Source organism: Lissotriton helveticus, chromosome 8 (genome assembly GCF_964261635.1).
Source record: "Lissotriton helveticus chromosome 8, aLisHel1.1, whole genome shotgun sequence".
In the NCBI taxonomy this organism is placed as follows: domain Eukaryota; kingdom Metazoa; phylum Chordata; class Amphibia; order Caudata; family Salamandridae; genus Lissotriton; species Lissotriton helveticus.
Window position 1 is genome coordinate 346,771,844 of NC_136069.1, and position 24,432 is coordinate 346,796,275.

The window sequence follows — 24,432 nt, forward strand, 5'->3', positions numbered from 1 at the left end:
ATCAGGCGCTATACGGACTGAGGGGATACCACGTCTGGGCTTCCATCTAGAGCTCTTACTTTTTCTGCGGTAAGTTAACTTGCAAAACTCGGGCTCCCTTCCCCCCTTTTTTAAAAAATTAGCTATTGATACAGTACTTTTAGGAGCAAGATCCCTCTCTCATGTCCATTTAGATTTTTTCCTTCTTTGGCTACCTCACCATTGTGGAGAGCCTTTTTATTATTCATCCACATTACCCTTTGATCCTTATGAGTTACTAGCAATTACCTCATAATATCCGTATACTAAAAACATATTATGTAAATAGTGATCTGATGTTTATTTCGAGCGCCCTTTCTACTTTGAGTTGCTTCATCATTTTTCACAGTTGGGGATCAAGGAATCATCCAAAATATCGACCAGCCTTCCACCTTTGGAGCAATATTGTTCAAAATATTTATCTACCATTCTTTATGTTGAACCATTCTTATAATATTATTTTATTTGGTATTTAGAATCTTGATGGAGGAGTAAAGAGCGACCTTCAAATACATTACTATCACAGATTTGAAGGTTCTATTGGACATTTTCAGGTGATTCTTTGTCTTTATCACAACTCTTCTTGTGCTATCTAACGTACGAATTTCAGATTTTTAATTCAAGTCGTTGTTCTTCTTTCATTTAGATTGAGGTGCACATTTCATCAATCAATCAATCAATCATGCCATTTGTATAGCGCACTACTCACCCGGGAGGGTCTCAAGGCGCTTGGGGGGAGGGGTATGCTACTGCTCGAACAGCCAGGTCTTGAGTTGTTTCCTGAAGGCGAGATGGTCCTGGGTCAGCCAAAGGTGGATGGGGAGGGAGTTCCAAGTCTTGGCAGCCAGGTAAGAGAAGGATCTTCCTCCGGCGGTGGCTCTTCGGATGCGTGGTACGGCTGCGAGGGCAAGGCTGGTGGACCGTAGCTGGCGGGTGGGCGTGTAGAAGGTCAGGCGGTCGTTGAGGTACTTGGGGCCCAGGTCGTGGAGAGACTTGTGTGCGTGGGTGAGGAGCCGGAACGTGATCCTCTTGTCGACGGGGAGCCAGTGCAGGTTCCTCAGGTGGCTGGAGATGTGGCTACGTCGGGGGACATCCAGGATGACTCGGGCGGAGGCGTTCTGGATGCGCTGGAGTCTTTTCTGTAGCTTGGCTGTGGTTCCGGCGTAGAGGGCGTTTCTGTAGTCCAGTCGGCTGGTGACGAGTGCCTGGGTGACAGTCTTCCTGGTCTCGGTCGGGATCCAGCGGAAGATCTTGCGAAGCATACGCAGGGTGTTGAAGCACGATGAGGAGACGGCGTTGACTTGTCTGGTCATCGAGAGGGAGGGGTCCAGGATGAAGCCCATGTTGCGTGCGTGGTCGGTTGGCTTGGGTGCGGTGCCCAGGGCTGGGGGCCACCAGGAGTCGTCCCAGGCGGAGGGCGAAGATCCCAGGATGAGGACTTCCGTCTTGTCCGAGTTCAGTTTCAGGCGGCTGTCCTTCATCCACTCGGCAACGTCTTTCATCCCTTCGTGTAGGCAGGTTCTGGCGGTGTCGGGGTCTCTGGTGAGGGAGAGGATCAGCTGGGTGTCGTCGGCGTAAGAGATGATGTTGAGGTTGTGCTGGCGTGCGATGGCTGCGAGAGGTTTCATGTAGATGTTGAAGAGGGTGGGGCTGAGTGAAGATCCTTGCGGGATGCCGCAGATGACTTCGGTGGCCTCGGAGCAAAACGGGGGGAGGCGGACTCTTTGTGTTCTTCCGGTGAGGAACGAGATGATCCACTTCAGTGCCTTCTCTTGGATACCGATGTTGCTGAGGCGCTGGACTAGGGTGCGGTGGCAGACCGTGTCGAACGCAGCAGAGAGGTCCAGGAGGATGAGGGCCACTGTTTCCCCCTTGTCGAGCAGGGTCCGGATGTCGTCGGTGGCTGCGATGAGGGCGGTCTCGGTGCTGTGGTTGGCTCTGAAGCCGGACTGCGAGGGGTCGAGGGATCCGTTCGTCTCGAGGAAGGCGGTCAGCTGTATGTTGACGATCTTCTCGATGACTTTAGCAGGAAAAGGGAGGAGCGAGATGGGGCGGAAGTTTTTGAGATCGGTGGGGTCCGCTGTAGGTTTCTTCAGGAGGGCGCTGATCTCGGCGTGCTTCCAGCTCTCCGGGAAGGTGGCGGTGTTGAAGGAGGCGTTGATGATGTTCCGGAGTTGGGGTGCGATGGTGGAGTCGGCCTTGTTGAAGACGTGGTGTGGGCAGGGGTCGGTCGGTGATCCGGAGTGGATGGTGTTCATCGTGCGGGCTGTGTCTTCGGTGATCACCGTGGTCCAGGTGCGAAGGTTGGCGGTGGGGGGCGTTGGTTCGACGGTTGGGTGCGTGGGTGGGGCGCCGAAGCTGTTGTGGATGTCGGCGATCTTGCGGTGGAAGAACGAGGCGAGGGAGTCGCAGAGGTCTTGTGACGGAGTGATGTCGTTGGTGCCGGTGCTGGGGTTGGAGAACTCCTTGACGATAGTGAAGAGCTCTTTGCTGTCGTGGGCATTGTTGTCCAGTCGTTCCTTCAGGGATTTCTTCTTGGTGGTGTGGATGAGCTGGTGGTGCTTGCGGGTAGCGTTTTTGAGGGCGGTCATGTTGTCGGTGGTCCGGTCGAGGAGCCAGGCTTTCTCGAGGGTGCGGCAGATCTTCTTGGAGTCCTTGAGGTCGTCGGTGAACCAGGATGCCTTCTTGCTTCTGGGTCTGCTGGGAGGGTTCTTTAGTGGCACGAGGTCGTCGGCGCAGGCGGTCAGCCACTGTGTGAAGTTGCGGGCTGCTTCGTTGGGGTCCGTTGTGTTGGCGGGTGGACTCTGGCTGAGGGAGGTGGTGAGCTGGTCTGCGGTGATCTTGCTCCAATTCCTGTGAGGTACCTGTTGCGGGTGATGGTGGGTCGTGGATCTTTTGAAGCTGAAGTGGACGCTGCTGTGGTCGGTCCAGTGGAGTCCGGTGGCGTGGCTGAAGGTGGTGTACTTGCTGGAAGAGAAGACGGGATCAAGCGTGTGGCCGGCGTAGTGGGTGGGGGTGTTGACCAGTTGCTTGAGTCCGAGGTTGGCGAGGTTTTCCAGCAGGGCGGTGGTGTTGCGGTCCTTGTTGTTCTCCAGGTGGAAGTTGAGGTCTCCGAGGAGGATGTAGTCAGTGGAGGGGAGGGCGTGCGGGCTGATGAAGTCTGTGATGTCTTCGCTGAATTGTGTGCGTGGTCCCGGGGGTCTGTAGACGAGGGTGCCTTTGAGGGTCGTCTTAGGGTCGGTGTGAATCTGGAAGTGGAGATGTTCGGCTGCGGCGAAGGAGTCGTTGGCGTCGGTCGTGATGCGGATGGTGTTCCTGTGGACGATGGCGATGCCACCTCCGGTCTGGTTGATGCGGTCCCTCCTGATGATCTTGTACCCGTCCGGGATGGCGATGGCGATGTCGGGTGCAGAGGAGGCGTTCATCCAGGTTTCCGTGAGGAAGGCGACGTCCGGTGATGTAGCGTCGTGGAGGTTCCAGAGTTCCACGGCGTGTCTGTGGACGGAGCGGGTGTTGATCAGGATGCACTTGAGGTGGTTGCTGCTGGTGTTTGTCTTGGCGGGTGCGGGGCAGGTTCGGAGGCAGGTGAACTTGCAGGTGCAGCAGGTGAAGGGTCCGTGGGTGCGTCTCGGGGTGGCTCGGCAACAGGCGTGGGTCCGGCCGGCATTGAGTGCGTTGAGAGTGGCGGCGTCGTAGGTCAGTCGGGTCGTCTTGCCTCGGCGGGGAGGGCCAGGGGTCCTGGCGCTGGGCGCGGGCCAGGCGCGGACGGGCGCAGACGGGGTTACCTTTGGCGCACCTTCGGCGCTCAATCGGCGCTCCTGCAGCGCGCGTCCGCTGCGCGGTCGCTCTGGGGGCGTCATAAGTAAGGAGACGGGAGGGAGGAGCAGCTGGGTGGCGGGAGCGGGGCGGCGAATGGAATCACAGGGGGGCGGGGCCGCAGGGAGGCAGGAGCGGGAAATTCCAAGAAGCAGCGGGAAATTCCCAGGAGCAGCGGGAAATTCCCAGGAGCAGTGGGCAGCGAGCGAAGGAATCTGCAGGCAGGAGGCGGCAAAGGCAGGCAGGAGCGGCAGCAGTGAGTGGGGCGACCAAGCCCTTTGGAGGGCTGAGCGGTCACACTCTGTGGTCCCCTTAGGTAAGGAGCCGGGAGGGAGGAGCAGCTGGGTGGCGGGAGCGGGGCGGCGAATGGAATCACAGGGGGGCGGGGCCGCAGGGAGGCAGCGGCGGGAAATTCCAAGAAGCAGCGGGCAGCGGGAAATTCCCAGGAGCAGCGGGAAATTCCCAGGAGCAGCGGGAAATTCCCAGGAGCAGTGGGCAGCGAGCGAAGGAATCTGCAGGCAGGAGGCGGCAAAGGCAGGCAGGAGCGGCAGCAGTGAGTGGGGCGACCAAGCCCTGTGGAGGGCTGAGCATGATTGGTGCATCCCACTTATACTCACTTATATTTGGATTGAAATTAAATTTTACTTCATCGTTGATAGCTTGATTTAGGTAAGCCACAGTCACATAAAAATATTTATAATCTACATGTGACAAGTACGGTGTATTAATCGTATTAGCTATCCACTCTGCTGGAGCAGTTCCCTAAGAAGAGGACTGTTATCATTTGTCTCAGGCTGTCCAGCAAGTATTATACATACTTAATTCAGATTTTTTATACATTTTTCGTATTTCTTCTTTACAGTATATTTCCTAGCCCAGCTGGACAACGACTTTGTAGGATTGAAATTACCTAAAGACCCTTATATCTTACACATTTTAACAGTAAGTTCCCCCACCTTTATTTCGAGAATATTAGGAAAGGCAATTAATTATGCCTTAACCACCCAGTACGCTCCCTCTTTCCCCTTCCCGATACTGCTCTCTTTGTAAAGCATTAAATTTTTCATGTTTTTTCTAACAAAATTTCCTTCTCTTTCTTCTTTCTCTTTACTCTTTCATTTATCTTTTTCACTCAGTCTCTGATCAGAAATTACGAAACGGACTGCAACCCTCTGGCCTCTAGACACCGCCAAGGAGTTGATATACGATTCTTGGTAGGTGTGGTCTTTTACATCTCAATCGTTAGTGGTGACCATATGCTACTTCACTTGTCATTTTCTTCCTTATTGAAAAGCGATGTTTGGTTATTTACTCCTTGTTATCTAATCATTGTTTGGACCATGAGATTGTCTCTAAAAATGCAATTCCAAATGTGTGTCCGTCTACATTGTATTTCGTTCTACAAATGAGTTTCTCTCTTGAAGTGCTGCACCATAAATCAATGTTTACTTGTGTCTATTTGGGGTATTTCTGACTAGATTAGCTCAGGAATGTAGCAACAAAAATTGTTCTCTGTATGACATTATTACAATGTTTTTTAAAATTTTGACTAATCTGTGCTCGGCTGAGTTAGATAATAGTCCAAGTTTTTAATTGTATGTTTATGTGTTTTTTTTGTAAATACAGCCCTGAAGAAGTCCGGGACGAAAAACGCGTCGGCTGTTCGTTTTCTTTCTGTTGACAAATAAATCATCCAAACAAACCAGACCTCTGGACATCACTATTTGTGCTTTTGCGATAATTGTGTTGTTCTAGCACTTTTCTAATTTATGGTGCACCTGTGCTTTTATTCAATTCATGTTTAAAGTTCTGGCTAGAACTGTCATTGTGATGGCGGGTGTCGTATCGGTGTGCACATAATCCCCGCCTAAGGGTTTAGACAAGGGGAAAAATTACAATAGTGGCAGTTTCTGTATCAGGTGCATTTCTATGAAGGTTCCGCCATCTACCATGTACTAGCATTCCCAATCAAACAACGGTTTTAAATTCAAGTAGCCCTTTATCTAATCTGCAATCCAAACTCAAACTATGTCCACTATGCAGTGCGGCTTGAAACACTAACCGACCACTACCAGCGTGAAACACACCAACCAGCCAACCCTAGCACGAACACTGTGACGTCAACTTCTCAATCTCCGCAGCATCCACCCTCCTTCACAATTTTCACTGTTATTTCGAAAAAGAAAACTTTTGACCAGTCTTGTTTGCTTAACTCATTTCTAACAGAAATATTTAGATCTCTATTCAGTCAGAAAAAATCCACAACCGCAAGTGACTTCTCGACCACTGAATAGTAGGGCTGGGCAGAATTTGCGTAATCGCGTTTACGTAAATCGCCGCAAAATGGTAAAAAATCTCCGCGTACACGCAGAAATTCCACGAACACGCGGAATTGCTTGTTCGCGATGCTTTTTTACTGTTTGCAATCGCTGTTTGCGTGCTCGGGGGGGAAATATCTCGCGAACACGCATTTGAGAACGCGAACAAGCAAATCATTTAGCAAAGTCGCGGAACGCAGAATTTTGGGCAATTTTGCGTTCTCCTCGAAATGCGAAAATACGCAAATTCCGCCAGTGGAACGGAATTTACCGCCCAGGCCTACTGAATAGTCACATAATGCAGCTTAACCCTAATGCGCAAAAAAGTTTCACTAGCATTGAAAAATTAATCAACCTCCAACACTTGTCCCTACTGTTACTGATGGGAATGATGGTACCTCACACTCCACATCTACAAATCTCTTTGCAAACAAGATTAATATTCCAGGATCTTTTGACTCTTGGAGTCTGAAATCAACTTCTTCACAACAGCGACTTTTAATACTGTTCCTGTAAACACATTCATTCTACTCTCACAATTGCAATTCTCCCTATTGATACTCACAACTTCAAACTGCAATCGCCAAGTCCTTAACCGCTTCATCACTCCATCTGGATTCGGGCACTGGAAACAGGTATAGCGACTAATAAAACATATTTGGGGTATTTATTTTTTAGGCTCTATTGTGGGTTTAAATACCATCCTCTGCTACCAGAAATTGTTTGTGCCCAAAATTACCCTCCTCAATGATTCAGACCTTAAAAAACAACCACTTACAAATAGTACCATGGAGAATCCTCCAGGCCCCGGGGAGGTCTTATGGACCTTTTCCATTGTGTCGACAATTAGAGCCACCTAAAAAGTAAGGTCATCAAATATCATGGGCATTTAAGATTACATTGAGTCAATGATGAGAGGATAGGTTTAGTTAAAAAGGTTTTTTTATCTATATGTTTAGGATTTCAAGTATCTTTATTACATTTTACATAAAATACAGAAATTTAAAAGAAGGTTAGGAATTAGGGTTCAAGACACGTCTTCCATAAAGAAATCAAATAAGCTAACTAAAGGACCTAGTCTAAATAATAACCCATAAAGACTTCTGCTGGAAGAAAGTGATGAATAGAAAGGCGAACTCCTCTAGAAGAGTGGTTTTGTAAACTCAGCGGGGTTCCCTTAAGCTGCAGTAGCAACTTTCAGAGTAATGATCTGTGCAGTAGCATTGATCATGAAATTAATAAAAGAAGTCACCTCAAACAGGGCTAGAGTATGATAGCAAAACAGCCCTGGCAAATATGTCTGACTGGCCCCGGTGGGGGATGGGGGGTGCTGGCGGGACCACTCCTTCTGCGCTGTTGTTACAAAGGGCCGATTTTGCAGCACTGCTTCAAAACCGGCTTCTAGTAACAAAAATGGCCCCCGTCAGTCAAAAAACGTCCCCCACCCTTCCGGCCCCCCGGGAAACGTATGGTGCCTGCTAATAAAAGAAGCAAAACCAAAGGTGGTGATGGACGGAGCGTTGACAATACAAGCACTCACCCCCAGTCAACTGATCTGGGTTTAATCCATCACCGTTCTTTAGCCCAATCTGCCACCCCAGTTCAGACATGGCCATATGCAAATCAGTCTGACCCTGTGCCTCATGGGAACAGTCCAGCCTGAGCTGCCAAGCCATGCCTTCCCTGGACCGGAAACAAGCTTCCGAGGACCGGTTTCTGGCATTACAGCCGTCTTCAGCCCGGCTTGCTTGAATCCAGTGGCAAAGTGAGCAAGGGACTCAAGTCTGAGCATACCCTGCCAACTTATGGCGAACAAAGCAAAACCAAAGATGGTGATGGACGGAGCGTTGACAATACAAGCACTCACCCCAGTAAACTGATCTGGGTTTAATCCATGTCCGTTCTTTAGCCCATTCTGCCACCCCAGTTCAGACATGGCCATATGCAAATCAGTCTGACCCTGTGCCTCATGGGAACAGTCCAGCCCGAAGTGCCAAGCCATGCCTTCCCTGGACCGGAAACTAGCTTCCGAGGACCGGTTTCTGGCATTACAGCCGTCTTCAGCCCGGTTTGCTTGAATCCAGTGGCAAAGTGAGCAAGGGACTCATGTTTGAGCATACCCTGCCAACTTCTGGCGAACAAAGCAAAACCAAAGGTGGTGATGGACGGAGCGCGACAATACAAGCACTCACCCCCAGTCAACTGATCTTGGTTTAATCCATCACTGTTCTTTAGCCCACTCTGCCACCCCTGTTCAGACATGGCCATATGCAAATCAGTCTGACCCTGTGCCTCATGGGAACAGTCCAGCCCGAACTGCCAAGCCATGCTTTCCCTGGACCGGAAACAAGCTTCGAGGACCGGTTTCTGGCATTACAGCCGTCTTCAGCCCGGCTTGCTTGAATCCAGTGGCAAAGTGAGCAAGGGACTCACGTCTGAGCATACCCTGCCAACTTATGGCGAACAAAGCAAAACCAAAGGTGGTGATGGACGGAGCGTTGACAATACAAGCACTCGCCCCCAGTCAACTGATCTGGGTTTAATCCATCACCGTTCTTTAGCCCACTCTGCTACCCCAGTTCAGACATGGCCATATGCAAATCAGTCTGACCCTGTGCCTCATGGGAACAGTCCAGCCCGAACTGCCAAGCCATGCCTTCCCTGGACCGGAAACAAGCTTCCGAGGACCGGTTTCTGGCATTACAGCCGTCTTCAGCCCGGCTTGCTTGAATCCAGTGGTAAAGTGAGCAAGGGACTCACGTCTGAGCATACCCTGACAACTTATGGCGAACAAAGCAAAACCAAAGGTGGTGATGGACGGAGCGTTGACAATACAAGCACTCACCCCCAGTCAACTGATCTGGGTTTAATCCATCACCGTTCTTTAGCCCACTCTGCCACCCCAGTTCAGACATGGCCATATGCAAATCAGTCTGACCCTGTGCCTCATGGGAACAGTCCAGCCCGAACTGCCAAGCCATGCCTTCCATGGACCGGAAACAACCTTGATTCCGGTCCAGGGAAGACATGGCTTGGCAGTTCGGGTGGACTGTTCCCATGAGGCACAGGGTCAGACTGATTTGCATATGGCCATGTCTGAACTGGGATGGCGGAGTGAGCTAAAGAACGGTGACGGATTAACCCCTTCGACGCTCATGACGAGCTGGGCTCGTCATGAGGTAGCCTCCTCGCATGCTCATGACGAGCCCAGCTCGTCATGAATAATGGGTTTTTGCATATTCCAGCACAGCAGGGGAAAATGCGCCGCAACGATGCGGTTAAACCCAGATCAGTTGACTGGGGGTGAGTGTTTGTATTGTCAACGCTCCGTCCATCATCACCTTTGGTTTTTCTTTGCTAATAAAAGAAGTCACCTCAAATAGGGCCAGACTAAGATAGCAAACCAGCCCTGGCAAATGTGCCTGACCGGCCCCGGTGGGGGATGGGGAGTGCTGGCGGGACCACTCCTTCTGCACTGTTGTTACAAATGGGCGATTTTTCAGCACTGCTGCAAAACTGGCTCCTAGTAACAAAAACTATCCCCCATCGGTCGAAATCCATCTCCCACCCTTCCGGCCCATCGGGAAACGTCCAATGCCTGCTACCTCCAGCCCAGCCCTCACCTCAAAGGTCTAAAGGAATCAATTCGAGCAAAAGGAGAAATTTCACTAGCAGCAAGACTGCTGTACGGGTAAGAGGGAAAGTAGAGGTGTGGTTACTAAGTAGCTAAGAACACTTGTTATTATAACCATTCAACACATGTACCGGTTCATATTGATGCCTTCCCCCGATGTCCAATCAGAATGGTTTGGTAAGGTGATGTTGTCAGTCATATGATGCATCTTTTTCTGATTCCCACAGTCTGCACTCTCATCATCCGAAATGATTCAGTTCTTTGGTACAGTTGTTAAATGAAGGAAGGATCCCATGAAAATCCTCTTACCTAAGCTAAAGACTCATTGTGAGTGCCAGATGAGAAACAAAGGCTAGTCAGCAAATGTGAAACATATATCGAGTTAATATTTACGCAACATTATAAGTCTACATCACCATTTATTCTATTTAATTTAACTAAGTTTATTATTCTCAATGGAAGTGATCTAAAACAGGGTGAGAAGAACTAAATGAACATAATGCTAAAGTTAGCACATTTTTAAGATGACATCAATGTTAGGCTGTTGCACAGAACGTTTTACTATGAGCAAAGGTCAAAAAGAACCTTTGGGCCTAGTCGCTGCATAGGCCAAAGTATAGTCGCTTGGTGCAAAATTTTAAAATACATGCAATTTCAGTGAAGCGTTTATAATACCATCTTTCACATTTGTGTTTGTCGCTCTACAACATGTGTTGGTGTTATTTACTAATTCCACTAAAAGATATTCACACACTTTGTAAGGCATTTCTAAATCTGTGTTTTACTTACGTTAAAATACCTTCTGAATTGCATTTCTAATGTGCTAAAATATATTGTTTTCTAAATGTGGTCATTTCTCCCATATGCTAGTAAATGTTCAGAACTCCTTTTTTAGCACATTAGAACCACAATGACCAACACTATTACAAGGAGTTTAAGGTGCATAATGGGAAGTGCAGGGTTCGATGGGGAGTATAGTATGCAAAGAAGGAGTGTGGCATGTACATATTTCTATCAAGAATAGTATAAAGTATTTTAAAGTATAAGTTGGAGAATATGTCTGCATTTTATTTGACTGAGTAAGGTACTCGCCTGAAGGTATTTGAGTGTGATACGCACAATTTTAAATTAAATGTGTATTAACAATGGAGAGCAACCGTGATCAAAAGTCCCCAGAGGATGGGCGGGACATCCCCACAGCTGTCAAACCAAGATGCCCCATGCGACCTGTTAATCCCCAGCTGATTTGAGCCTGCTGGTGAAAATGACGGCCTGGCCCACACCAGCTGAGTGAGGCCCAAGCTGTGCGGAGCCGACTTCTGACTGAGGCCCCATTCGATACTAGTGGTTGGAGTGTGTGATGGTGGGACATTATACTCTCCCAAGCCATAAATGCCGCCTTTCGAGATTATTATGTACAATTCTATCAGCGCCTAGACTCGGTTCTACCTTAGGCGGTTCAGGCCTTACTAGACCATCTCTGGGGAGAGCTGGGGGTCAAGGATATGGCCACAGGCAAGATCCTGGGTCCTGGTGGATTACCTGTGGAGTTTTACTCTACATACAGAGGGCTGCTAGCCCCCTGGCTTGTGGCAGTGTATGCCAAGTCATATGTATCAGGGACTCTGTCTGCCTCGACGAGGGAGGCAAGAGTGGAACAACCGCTCACCACAGCCCTAGAGGCACCTGTTGCGATGTTTCATCCTCTATGCTGAACATGGATTTCACAATCCTCAGTAAAGTAAAGTATTAGCAACTAGATTACTACAGCACATGCAGGCTGATACAGACCAAAAATGGCTTCATACCCACGCGGGACACTTCCCTTAATCCACAGGGACTTTACCATATACTGTACAGCTCTGATATACAGACTACCCCCAGAACCATGATTATGTCTGTTAAACTCAAAAACGCCTTTGCCATGGTCCTTTTGGACTTCCTTAAGGTAGTCATGACCCACATGGGCCTTGGAAAGCCTGCCTCAAATGGGTACAGCTGTTGTACTCCCTCCCAACCGCCAGGGTTAAAATTGTCAGAACAATTTCACAGCAATACGAAATTCATTGCTGAGGGTGCCAGGGCTGCCTGCTGTCCTCCCTCCACTTTGACTTAGCGATAGAGCCATTAGCGAAATTGTTGATGCTGGAGGGCAGGGGCCTGGTAGTGGGGGCACACTAATATATTGTACCCCTCTTTGCAGATGACCTCCTGCTTCACATTAGGGATGGCGCCTCGCATACTGGCTTCATGATGAGACTCCTGGTACTTTAGTGCCCTTTCGGGCCACCAGGACAACCATGTCAAGACCTGTCTATTTGTGATTATATTTGGTTCCCTTCAGCCAGCAGATGCCTCGATGGACCTTGTTTGGGCCCTGAACACTTTTACATTTTAGGGATTCCAGATCTACCACACATTAGCAGGTTTGTGGGAGGGTAACCTGGAAGGGGCATTACGCTCCCTTAGTTCCTGTGTGCCCTTCTGGAGGTCGCTCAACCTGCCACCCATGGCGCGCATTGAGATCTTGAAAACGGTGATGCTCCCAAGACTGCTCTATTTTTTTTAGAACCTCCCAGTTGGTGCGCCAGGGTCTTGGTTCCAGCAGTTACAGTCCCTCCTCGTGGAGCTTATCTGGGCAAGGGGCCATCACAGTGTTCCTAGCCACCCCACGACGACCAATGTCGAGGGGCGGGCTGGGAGCTACAGACTTCGATTTCTTGGAAGCCAATCTCCAATGCAGCTCTCAATGGCTGGATGTCGCCCGGCAGGCGGAACTGGGCCTTATTGGCCGAGCACCTAACCAGAATAGCTTATTTGCCAAACTACCACAGCCTACAATGAAAATCCTGAACCTGACCCCCTACCGGCTGCAGCCCGGTCCTGCTGGTGCTGTTGTGTCCTGTGTACCAGGGGGTGGGCGCTGGATGCCCCTACCCTGCCACTTGGGGGACTCCTACATGACGACCCTCTATCCTACTTCATAGCGGCACATCTGGGCAACTGGACCGAGGCTGGTTTCCTAACAGTGGGGGGCTGCTCTCACATGGGCATCCTGCTGCCCCTGGAAGAAATGGCTTGGCAGTTCGGGCTGGACTGTTCCCCTGGGGCACAGGGTCAAGACTGATTTGCATATGGCTGGGTTCAAACTGGAATGGTATGGTGAGCAAAAAAACGATGGATTTAGGCCCAGATCTCTGTACTGGGGTGAATGTATGACATTGTTCTGCATTCTGTCCATCACCTGTTGTTTTTGCATTTGTCACCCCGAGTGGGACGGGTATGCTAAGACGTGAGTCCCGTGCTCTCCATGCCACTGGAATCAAGCTATCCAGGCTGATGAGGGCTGAAACACCAAAACCGGTCCTTGGATGCTTGTTTCCAGTCCAGGGAGGAACTGACTTGGCAGTTCTGGCTGGACTGTTCCCATGGTGCACATGGTCAAGACTGATTTGCATATGGCTGAGTTCAAACTGGAATGGCATGGTGAGCAAAAAAACGATGGATTTAGGCCCAGATCTCTGTACTGGGGAGAATGTATGACATTGTTCTGCATTCTGTCCATCACCTGTTGTTTTTCATTTGTCACCCCGAGTGGGACGGGTATGGGACGGGTATGCTCAGACGTGAGTCCCGTGCTCTCCATGCCACTGGAATCAAGCTATCCAGGCTGATGAGGGCTGAAACACCAAAACCGGTCCTTCGATGCTTGTTTCCAGTCCAGGGAGGACCTGGCTTGGCAGTTCGGGCTGGACTGTTCCCATGGGGCACAGGGTCAAGACTGATTTGCTTATGGCTGGGTTCAAACTGGAATGGCATGGTGATCAAAAAAACGTTAGATTTAGGCCCAGATCTCTGTACTGGAGTGAATGTATGACATTGCTCTGCATTCCGTCCATCACCTGTTGTTTTTGCCTGGAAGAAATGACAGCACACAGAGACCTGCCTCCCAGCCAGTTCCTGACATATGAGGCGCTGATGCAGGCTTACAGAGGCCTGTGGGATAATGGAGATGTGGAACCCTAGACCCATGAATTGCTTCAGTTACTAGTGATGATGGGATCAGTCCAGAAACTAGTGACTTTGTTTTATAGGGCACTAAATGAGATGGGGGCAGGGGGTGGGGGGTAAACCCCTCACTGGTCTCAGAAATTAGGGAAGCAGTGGTGGGTCATGAGATCAAAGAGCCCAGGTAGCACAGGATGTTAGTGTATCTCCTCAAGGTGTCCAGGAATACATGCCTGAAATACATACACCTTATCTTCACCCACATGACATATCTGTCACTGTACAGGACACAACCCATCTATGGGGTGAGCTGTGGGGATGTCCCAGGTGTGCTCACCCGGACTCCAAATTTTGCCACATGACATGGGGGTGACCCCGCTTGGAGTATTACTGGACTATTGCCACGCACAAACAGAATGCTCCAATTGCTCCATTCTATGCACTGTGGAGACCAAACTCCTGGGTGCGTTTCCTAGGCCCAAGCCCAGAAAGGTAAGCAATGGGTTGTTAGATCTGGCACTTGTACTAGCCAAAAGGATGATAGTGATGGCCTGGAAATCCAATGTGGGAAGCATTCTGGGGATCAGGGAGAAAGATGGGGTCACATGGGTGTAATATGTTGCGTTTATGTAACTTCTTTACATCATTTAGCTAAGACCCTTCAATGTGAAAGTATTTGAAGTAGCTCCATGGTGAGGGAATGTGGAGTTACCAGGATCAGCTGTTTGTATGGTTAGTTGCATCTGATCTTCTTGCTTGGTGGATGGGACCATAATATTTCTTGGAATAAACTTTTTCTTACTTTTGTCCAGAACATCATCTTCGATTTATTTACCAGATTCTTCACTGGTGACGAGCGAGGATACTTACCTACCGTATTTATTTAAAAAAAACATTTTAATATGGGAACTTTTATTGTTCTCAACATCTCTCTATGAAAATGACTGAATTATTCAAGGACATGATATATCTTTATTTATTCTTTTTTCAGAGCTATTTACCTTACGTCTCACCCTCTTGCTCTTTAATTTGGGTTGGGAGACTCAGGTACAGACTCTATTTATATCTTTTGGACACTGTGGGTTAGGAGCATTTGCCGCACTCATCTTCTACTCTTTCGTATTTCCAGTGCGGGCTTGCTCACTTTAAGAAGGTGATCACGTTACTACTTTCATTTACAATTTTCAACTAACTCTGAAGTAACATGGCAAGCGCTAAGAAGTTGTAAGCTTCAATTTTGTCACGGTGCAATGTTCATCTAAACTGCAATGTGGCACTAAAGCGTTTCTGATTACTGACTGATGCATCTTTAATTTGGAGGATAAACTGTGTGTGAATTTTACAATTTACAATTGTACTGTGAAATAACATTGTAAGCGCTAAGGAACACATTTTTAGTAGATGGGAAGAGTACCTATGTGTTATTTGACTTAGGAGGAAAAATTACTATAATTTCAAGACTATTTTATATACACAATCTTAAGGATAAGGTAAACATTTTTAAAGCTGACATTGAACCTAGTGCCTATGGTGGGGAACCCATTGAGCTATGTATCTCACAAGGCTGATAGTATCCTAAGCTGGTTCCACGAAAGTGATCTAGGCGTTATGCTAGATCCCAATAGTAATCCACCCATAATTTTGAAGGAACATTTTCAGGTAGAGGAGATTAACATGGAAGAATTCAGTGAACAGTAGCGGGTCAATTTGAAGAGGTCTTTTCCCAGTGTGTTTAGAAATGAATTAGGGTGTTTGTGTGAATATGTGCACAAAATACGATTGATGTCCGGTGCCATACCTGTTGCAAGTAAAGTTTGTGGAGTTACTTTAGCGGTCAGGGATGAGATGAACTCACAATTAGAAAAGCTCAAATCTGAGAGTATAATCGAGGAGGTTGAAGGAACTCAATGGTTGGCACCAGTTGTCGCTGGCTGAAAATCTGATGGAAGTTTTCGTTTATGCATAGACTTGAGGGAACTTAATAAGCAGGTTGTTGTAGATAGATATCCACTTCCTAAAATTTCTGACATGTTGATGCTGCTGCAAGGTGCTAAGGTATTCTCCACCGTAGATTTAAAATCTGCTTACCATCAAATAAGGTTGGATGAGGATTCCAAAGATTATACTGCATTTATAACACCATTTGGAACTTTCAGATTTATAAGATTACCCTTTGGTTTAGTCTCTGCAGCATCAGTTTTTCAAAGAGCGTTAGAAAAGCTGTTAAAGGGACAAACTGGTGTAAAAGTCTGCCAAGATGATGTGTTAATTTATGGTAGAGACCAGGAAGAACAGGATGTTAGACTTAAGCAGGTGTTGGAAAGATTTAGTCAGTATAACCTCACAGTAAGGTTGGAGAAGTGCAAATTTAGCAAGGCTTCTATTGACTATCTTGGGCACACCATATCTGGCTTAGCCGTAGAACCCAAGGCTGAACTAGTGGAAACCATGCAAAAGTTGGCTTCTCCCTCTAACAAAGAAGAACTAATGACATTTCTCGGGATGGCTGAGTATCACAGTACGTTTGTTAAAGGGTTTGCAGAAAAGTGTCTCAATATGCGGAGACTGCTGTGTAAAGGAGTCAATCTATCAATCAATCAATCAATCAATCAAGAGTAGATTTTGACTGGTCCAAAGAGTGTGAAGGTGAATTCTTGGAAATCAAAGGGTTGCTTAAAAAAACTCCCAAATTAAGCAGTTTTGAACCCTCAATGAAACCCATCCTCACCACTGATGCGAGCATTAACCGATTGGGGGATGTATTACAACAAGAAAATGGTAAATCTGAGAATGTGGTTCTGTTCCTCTCCAGAAGTCTTAGGGGAGCAGAGTTACGATATTCTGTCATAGAAAGGGAGGCTCTTGCTGTGCATTGGGCCACTTAAAAGTTAAAAAATGTACTGAAGAACCAAAGTCTAATGAATGGGTATGTAATGTTGAAAATGATTGCATTAAAGAAAGCAGATGGCGGGAAGAATCTGCCTCCGACAAGGAGTTGTTGGAACTGGGTTCTTTACTTAAAAATGGTTGGAGTATTTTACAAAAAAAAAATGGTTGGAGTAAAAAGGTCAAAGGTGATGCAGAATAATATTGGAATGTGAGGGAAGAGTTGTCTGAGTGTGAAGGGTTGATATTCAGAGGGACAAGATTGGTTCCTCCTCTTGTGCTTCGGGATGAACTTCTTGAGTTGGCTATCAAGGACATCAGGGGATGTCAAAGACCAAGGAAAGACTCAGACTTAATTACTGGTGGCCTGGCATGGACCTTCAGGCTGAGCGCTTGGTGAGAGAGTGCATACCCTGAACTTTAAGCGAAAGGTGTCTCAAACCTAGGGTTTGTATGGTCAGTTGCATCTGATCTTCGTGCTTGCTGGATGGGACCATATTATTTCTTGGGACAAACTTTTTCTTACTTTTATCCAGAACATTATCTTGGATTTATTTACGAGATTCTTCAATGGGCAAGAGCCAGAGAGAGAGTCCTGCTGAGAGAGGAGTCCAGGGAGGTGCAGAGAGGCCCCATTGCAGGACTATGGGCAGAGGTCATTGACACATGATAAAACCCCACAGATGTTGAACTGGGTGACAGAGGATCATATACACCAGATGAGAAGGACTCGGAGACCAGCTGAGTGACAGAGGATGGTCCTCTCCACTGCACCAGGTGGCTACAAACCAATCCCCAGTGGAATGGGCTCCCCCTTGGAGGTAGCGGAGGCCCTGCGCCTGAACCACCTGCCTGGGCCACATAGCAACTAGGCAGACTTAGGTGAGGCCCTGGCCCCGACCTCCTCCCTAGTAATTATACAAGAGAGGTGGCCCCACAACTAAGGGGAACAGGGAACTACCAAACAGTAGAGGTAACGAGTTTTCCCTTTAGAAACAGAATTTAAAACACACTCGTTCACAAACTCACTCAGAATTACAATTCATCATGCATAAAATATACAAATGGAATAAGACCCCGCACCACAAACTAATATGCCACCAAATTAGAGATATAACATCAGAGATTTTAATTAAAACATTATTTGCATCCTTAAAAAACATTCAATAATATGAAATTCATATACCACAAACAATATACAATGTGAAAAAACAATGTGTATAATGTTAAAAAAACTCACATCAGAATATAAGAAAAGAGGACCTCAAGTCCTAACAGGTAGACCTTATTGCACAGTCAGACAGTGCTGTTGCATAAACTGATCCGACTATTTACATCAGTTCATATCCTGGTGAATGCGAGACTCCATTCAGTCCAGTGATTTCTCGTGGTCGGTTTCAGAAACACTTAGAATCAACGGGTTTCGATGGAAGTGACTAAATAAATCCCACCTTCCTCAGGACAAAAAGGATAAGGGATTATTTCCTCCCTCATTGGTGTACTAACAGTGTGAATAATCTAAAGAAAAGGAAAACATACAAGAGTAAACTTTTAATTATGTCTTCTATTTCAAATATTGCACCCTAAGTTGTCATATTCTCAACTTCTCTGCAAAAGACAGATAAAAAGACCACATAGTATACCATATCCCCGTTAAAATATCCATCCGATATTTAATCTCATTTGATGGCTAATGTTACCCAAGACTACTTCCATAAGGGTTATTTACTAATCTCATCCATATGATCCCTGCAATCACACAAAGCAAAATCATTCACCAAAGTTCATGCTCATTCAGTATAGGAAAAACAACACTCACCACTATCGGTGATGTTCATCCAAATATTTTGAAAAAATAAATATAATGTAATATAGTGTGGCTTAATCAAATGAGTCCACAGTCTTGCAGCCAAGCGGGAAGATTCAGTTTCACTGTTCTAAAAAAAAAGAAAGGAAAAGCATACGGGGTACTTTTAGATTTACACTTTGCCCCTCAATATAGGTAAAACTGTCTCTCCTAGAGTTTTATATAATTAGTCTTACCTGTATGACAGATCGAATCTGGCCTTGTGTATAAATGGCCAAAATGCCTAATATTGTATTGTATTGTAATTGCATTTGTATATCGCTTACTACCCCTGACAAGGCCTCGAAGCGCTTTTTCGGCGAGTAGCACGCTACTCCAGGACCCATTGTCATGAACCGCACCAAAACTAGATTGTGTACATTATATGGGCACAGGAATCAGCATTTCTATTGATAGAGAAAAAACCCACCCCTTTCCCGTGCACCAGCACTCCATAAGGTTAGTGTATTTGTGGATATATATTATTGCTTGTTAAAACCGTTCCTAACTTTCAATACGTTTGTGTGTTCGGTAAATTACATCATACTGTCTTAACCCTAATGTACCTACTGACTTTGGATATATCTATATCAAGGAGCTAGCCTCGGATCTAAAGAAAGAAATAGAAGAACTGGAAGAAAAGATAAAAAGATCTACAATAATAGAGGACGCTGATATTCAGCTAGAAGTCCTAAAAAAGACATTTTATCCTTTGCGGAGTATCTTACAAAAAGGAAACAGGAGAAATTCACAAAGGATAAAAGGTTCTACACATTAGAGCGTACCTATCCCTATCTTGGAGACAATTTCTACAAAACAGACTATCAGCAAGGAGGAATAAATTATAACCAACCTAAAATAAACACTTTTTCAGATTCCTCAGATCCTGACTCAGATATTGACTCCAACTATCAAGAAGAAGGTCATTACAACCCACAAAATGGGCGCAGAAATACACGCCAACCTTTTTTGGGCTATCGCGGGACCAAACGGGGGCGGCAAAGAGTACGATTCCAACCCCAGTCGCGAGGTTATTATCAGACACACCAATACCCCACGGAACCTCAACACTTTCTAGAGACTCGCAGCAAGCTGTTAGGGATCGTGCCTAGTCCTCATTTCATGACCATGTCTGTGTGATCACGTGACCTACCTGTGGGAGTTAAAAGCTGGACTCTCCCTTCCCACGTTGCTTGGTATCTAATTGTTTGGTTCCTGGTCCTGGGCTCTGGTTAATTACTTAATCCTTGTGCTGTTGCTGTGCTTACGGGCTCGTAGGCACAGGCTTTGGAACTTCTTGCCCTTTCCTTTCTTGTTCTCGTTTTCCCTGTTGTTGTTTCCCTGAAGCCGTTTTTCTTCCTTTGTTTCCTTTGGTTTTGCCCCTTCTTTTTGTAATCCTTTGGAGTTATAGCCCGGACGGGTTAATGGGTGGCTGGGGCTCCAGTGCCCTCTTTACTGGACGAACAGTAGCAGTCCGGTTGGATCTTTGTCTGTAGTGACTTGTAGTTTGACGAACTTCGACTCTTACGTGAGACGCATTTCCGCGTTCTGTGCTACCTTTCGCTTCGTTGTGCTGGGCGGAGCAAAATTCAGACGCTTACGGAGCGAGCCGAGGCAGCAGCGGAAGCCGTCTTCGTTGGATGTTCGTGCCGGATACTTCCCCACTTCCCCAATCATTCACCCGGTTACTGAGGAACTAAAGGGGTTTTTTTCTGTCACAGAAATAACTTTTTCCCCCTTTATCAAAGGCTGTAAAATAAAGGAAAAGCCTTTAAAACCCTGTCATTTCCCCCCTTGGATTGCCCTTTGTTGATATACAGCGCTGGATTCCTCCACAAGACTCCTACTGTATCATCTACGGGTAAGGAGGTTTTTTCTGTGTATTACCGGGCATGGTCATGAAATGGACTTGCGGGGTGCTATGGGGGCGGTCGAAGGAAGTATAATAGTGTGTAATGTATGACTTATTTTGTAGGTACAGAAACGTGGAGGCAGAAATCCCCTGTTCTTACAAGACTTGAAGGAAGCGGTCCCGGTGTCCCTTACTTGTCTGTTCCTCTTTCCCGCCCCCTGTCTATTGTCCCTCTGCTGACTCATTGTATGATATCTAGTGAGCAGCTTATGGGCAAGGGTAGTGGATCGGGCCATTCTTCGTTCCTGCAGTGTCTGGGCTTTGGAGGATGAACTCAACAGAATACCAAGCCCACGTATATTATTACACTGCCTGGACGGGAATGGACGATCAAATGGGAGTTGTAGGAGGGGATGTTAATGCTCCGACTATGCAGGATGTCATGGGTGCTATAGCTGCCTTACAGAGCCATGTACAGGACTTAAGACAAGAAAACGCAGGGTTAAAGCAGGAACTTGGGGCCATGAAGAGTAGCGAACAGGGTCAGTATAGGGTTCAGGGTCCTGTTTTGCAGCCCGCAACCTTTCACTATGCAGGAGGGACGGGTCAGAGTTCTGGTAGCGGGGTTCCATTAGCCGTTACCTTTAATTCACCAGTTCCTGTGCCCTTGGCTCCTCCAGAGAGATTCACAGGGGATAGTGAAAAGTTTGGCACTTTCATGAATCAGTGCCAACTACATTTTATGTGTAGGCCTAATGCTTTCCCCGATGACTCGGCCAAGGTAGCTTTCACGATTTCGTATTTGGCTGGTACTGCTGCCCAATGGTCTATTCCCCTGATAGACAGTGACGATCGGGTATTGTATGATTATCCCGCATTTAAGGAGTTAATGCGTGGATTGTTTGCAAAACATGCATTTATGCAGGCTAGCGACGCGGAATTAATAAAGTTGCGGCAGGGCAGACAGGATTTGCTTACATATATTTCTACATTTAATCGCCTAGTGTCCGAAACCCATTGGCCTATGGATAAAAGAACTTCTCTGTTCTACCAAGGTCTTTCTGAGGATCTTAAGGATGGGGTGTCGCAGGTGGTGGATCCCCCGAATGACTGTGCGGCATTCATAGACCTTGTGGTCAAATTGAACCATAGACTGTCTGAGAGACGTGGGGAGAAGAACCGTTTCCAGGTGTCCCGCGGGGGTTTTGTTAAACCTGAGGTGAAGACCGCTGTGGAAGCCAAGAATGTGTCTGAACCAATGGAAATTGGTGGGGTCAGAGGCCCGTTGTCTTTTGATGAAAAGAAACGACGTAGGGAACAGAATTTGTGTCTATATTGTGGTCAGGGTGGCCATTTCGCTAGGGAATGTCCAGTGAAGCCTTCTGGTGCCTCTTATAGTAAGAAGGTAGCTTGTATTTACCATGATGGAGGTCCTGAACGTAGGGAAGGAATACAGAGGACGTATGAGGTACTAGGAGCTGTAGACAGGGTGCCTAGGCATTTTATCATCACAGCCCATCTATTGCTTTCTGGTAATAATAGAGTGCCGGTGTCTGTTTTACTGGATTCTGGTGCCACTGGGAATTTCCTTGACATCACGTTAGCAGATAAATTGATGATACCCTGCTGTGTGAAAGAACAGCCAGAGCCTGTAAGGGCGATTGACGGTATAGAATTAACATCAGGTTCCATCACTCAGCGGACTGTACCTTTATGCTTTGTGTGTGAGAATGGACACTCTGAGATGGTGTGTTTTGATTTAATAGATGCCCCGTCCTTTGGCTTAGTGTTGGGGGTACCATGGCTTCAGGAGCACAATCCCAAGATCGATTGGGTTCAGCGATTGGTGACCCTGGACTCCCCCCATTGCTTGAAGCATTGTTATAAGGAGGCGAGTGAGTGGGTGTCCCCGTTGTCATGTGCGGTGACTGAGGTGGGTTCTGTTCCTTTACAGTACATGGCATTTAAGGAGGTGTTTGATGAGTACAGGTTCTTCCCCCCATAGACCTTTCGACTGTAAGATTGACTTGGTACCTGGCGCACCATTACCGTGCAGTCGTGTGTATGCCCTTTCGGAACCTGAGGAATTGCATCTCAAGGAATACCTTGATGAGATGTTGAGGTTAGGGTTCATTCGTCCCTCCTGTTCACCAGTTTCATCAGCGATCTTTTTCATTCCGAAAAAGGAGGGTACCCTAAGAGCGTGTGTAGACTATAGAATATTGAATAAGGCAACGGTGAAGAACAAGTAGCCGCTTCCACTCATCCCCGTGTTGTTGGACCAACTCCGCAAGGCAACGGTGTTTATCAAATTGGACTTGCGGGTGCTTACCATCTTGTACGTGTTCGCCCCGGAGATGAGTGGAAGACGGCGTTTAAGACCAAATATGGCCTATTCGAGTATTGTGTGATGCCGTTTGGGCTCTGCAATGCGCCGGCGGCCTTTCAGTTCTTCATTAATGAGGTTCTCAGGGAGCATGTAGATGGAAGTGTCATCGTCTATCTAGATGATATCTTAATCTTCTCGGAGACCGGTGCTGAACACCAAGAGCATGTGGCACAAGTGCTACAGAAATTACAAGATCATCATCTGTATGCTAAGCTGGAAAAGTGTCAGTTCAGTACCCCTACAGTGGAGTTCTTGGGGTTTATTATTTCAGCTGGAGGTGTTCAGATGGACCCTAGAAAGATCGCGGCTATTGTCACCTGGCCTATACCAACGTCGGTTAAACACATACAGGTCCTTCTGGGGTTCGCCAATTTCTATCGGCGGTTTATTTCCCATTTTTCCGATATCGTGGCACCTATGACCCGGTTACTGAGGAAAGGGGTTCCTTTTGTTTGGTCCGCTTGAGGAAAATGATATTTTGCCTGACCAATATGTCCCCTGCGTGTACCCTATGTTACATGTATGTGCATGTCACCCATGCATATTTCTCTCAGTGGCCTGAATCACAAGGCCTCTGCAATCACGTCCTGCATTAAGGTGCCTGTCATCAAGTCTCCCATGTAAGAAATGTTAAGTTAGCATAAGGCCCATGTATTTGCATTGTGCACTTTTAAATAAATATCGTAATGAACCACTTTCTGAAATAAGGGTTTTTCATGACTCCTGACACACTGAAGGCTGCAGTTACGTATCTCTGACCTCGCATGCTTCTAGCTCAGCCGAAAGAAATCCAGCAAGGGTTGCCAAGACAGTATATTTTGCTTAACAGTTATCTGCATGCCCGGTGAAAAAAGTAAACAGAACCCGTCTGTAAAGATAGGGCCTAGCTTTCCTGTCTCCGTTTAAATGAAATCACAGTGCTTGCTCACAGCCCCCACGCAATGAACGAAGAAATATATGCTTTTTCTGATTCCTAGTGACAAGCAACTTTTGCTTCAGATAATACATCCCCGATATCAAGATATCAGATAGTACAAGACGTGCTGGTCGCCCTGACACTGAAGGCTTCTCTACTAGACTTAAAGTCAGCTCTCCTCCCAGCTACACGTCAATTGCACGTCATGACCAAGTTGCACACAAGTAGGGCAAAGTTCCAGCTGGTCATGCAAACTCCTCCTCTGTGTACCACCCACCTATGACACCTACCTATCACCTACCTATGACTCATAAAGTGTACACCCACATGTACGCCCACATGCTCTTATCTGTTTCTTTCTCTGCTCTGCGTTCCTTCCTACGCCCTATGTACAAGACAAAATGTATATATGTTGTTCATTGTTATTAAATGTTAGAAGACCCTTCCTGAACCTCAGTGGTGATGGAACAGATTCTCCCTTAACTCGAGTTATTGGAATAAAGCCCTTTTAACTTGGACACCACGGACTCTCTGCCTCTCATTTGATACATGCTAATTGTTAATGCCTAGAAATTATGCCAGGGTAATATTTTTATTTACCACATTAATTTGGCGCCCGACTAGGACTATCCCTTTCCCCACACGCCGGCGACGTAGGTCCAGCTTTTGCCCCCTTCTACAGCCGTGACGGACTCCGAAGTGCACGCAGCAGGATTTCCTGCTTACTCCCTCAGGCCCACGGAGGAGAC

The 24,432-nt window shown here is 47.0% G+C and overlaps 1 long non-coding RNA gene across 1 annotated transcript in view; it reads right to left on the minus strand.

Annotated features, from left to right (window-relative positions):
- Positions 1 to 17,860: 17,860 nt before the first annotated feature.
- The window catches only part of LOC144772673 (uncharacterized), a 62,658-nt gene continuing 56,086 nt past the window's right edge, over positions 17,861 to 24,432 (minus strand). The window contains exons 3-4 of the long non-coding RNA XR_013599821.1: positions 18,500 to 18,617; positions 17,861 to 18,198 (exon numbers count right to left, since the gene is read on the minus strand). This is a non-coding gene — a long non-coding RNA (uncharacterized LOC144772673). The remainder of the gene's footprint in view (positions 18,199 to 18,499; positions 18,618 to 24,432) is intronic.